At 65.8% G+C, this 1263-nt stretch overlaps 1 pseudogene; it reads left to right on the plus strand.

Moving 5' to 3' along the window:
- Positions 1–19: 19 nt before the first annotated feature.
- LOC115285286 lies at positions 20–1257 on the plus strand (annotated as a pseudogene).
- The last annotated feature ends 6 nt before the right edge of the window (positions 1258–1263 follow it).

A 1263-nucleotide genomic window follows, 5' to 3' on the forward strand; every position in this document is an offset into this window, starting at 1 on the left:
GAGGCGGAGCTCGGCGACCATGCAGGCAGCAGGCGCAGGTGGCGGAGCAGGCGGCCCCGGCGACGGCCGGGAGGGCCAGGGCCGCCGCCGTGGCCTTGGTCGCGTCCCGGGACCAGGGCACGTCCCGGGGCCAGCCGCTGATGCATCCTCCACAACCGGAGGGTCGGACACCCGAGTACACATATTGTATCCTAGCCGGCCGGACAGTGGGGGAATGGGCGAGGGCGGAACGGGGGTTGGGGTGCCCGGGGCAGAGATCTGAGAGCAGGGTGGGTGTGGGGTGGCCGGAGAGAGGTGGGAGGGTGGGAAGAAGGAAGAGCAGGGGCCATAAGCAGGTTCCTGGGGGTGGCGGGCGGGCATGGGCCGGTAACAGCGGGGTGGAGGGGTTGCGAGCAATGAGGGCCCGGATGGGTGGCCTCTCGGGGCGGCTGAGGAGGGGGCCCAGGCACATAGTGGGTACGGCTGGTGCCTTAACCGAATCCACACACAGAGCCCTCTGCGTGCCTTTCCCGTCCGAAACGGAGGCGGAGGTCGCCTGTGCGTCCTTGGCACCAGATCATACGACGCACGGAACCACTGTGGAGCAGGAGCTCAGCGTGTTTGGCAGCATCCTACTCGTGTAAGTTCTGGAAGTGCCAGGGTGGAGGAGGCGGCAGGTGGTGGTTCCAGTGTCCACGGGGGAAGGGGGCGCTCTGCTGGAGCCGTGAGGGGGAGGGTGCAGCAGGCTGTAACCCCAGCGCCTGCAGGGGGTGCCCCTGGGGAGCAGAAGGGGTGTGGGGGCCTAGGTGCAGGGAGATGCCCTCAGCCTTCACCTTCACCTTCACAGGGGGCGCCCTTGGTGACCTGGAAGAGTGCAGGGGGCTAGGTGCAGGGAGGGTGCCACAGGCTCTAACAACAGCGCCTGTGGGGGGTGCACCTAGAGAGCCAAGGGTGCACTCCGTGGGACCTGGGGGGTGCAGAGCGTGGAGGGGCAGGAGCCACCACCTCCAACGTGATTGCCTTTTCCCTGTCTCTCAGCCACTGTAGAGCCGAGAACCCGAACCTCCTCCGAGCTTCCATCGTCAACTTCCTCAACCACCTTTCCATGGTGATGGAGTCCCTGGAGCTCATCAGGTCCCACACGGCCCGCTAAGTCTGGGCTGGAGAAAGGGGACTGAGATCTGTCCTCGTGTCCCCTGCCTGGGCAGTCCATACTTCTTGTTGCAGTGATTCCTCCAGTAACTGCCACCTGAGGTTGGGGGTCTGCCTAACCTTTGTGGGAAC

The sequence above is a fragment of the Suricata suricatta genome, unplaced genomic scaffold (genome assembly GCF_006229205.1).
Source record: "Suricata suricatta isolate VVHF042 unplaced genomic scaffold, meerkat_22Aug2017_6uvM2_HiC HiC_scaffold_6523, whole genome shotgun sequence".
Taxonomy (NCBI): Eukaryota; Metazoa; Chordata; class Mammalia; order Carnivora; family Herpestidae; genus Suricata; species Suricata suricatta.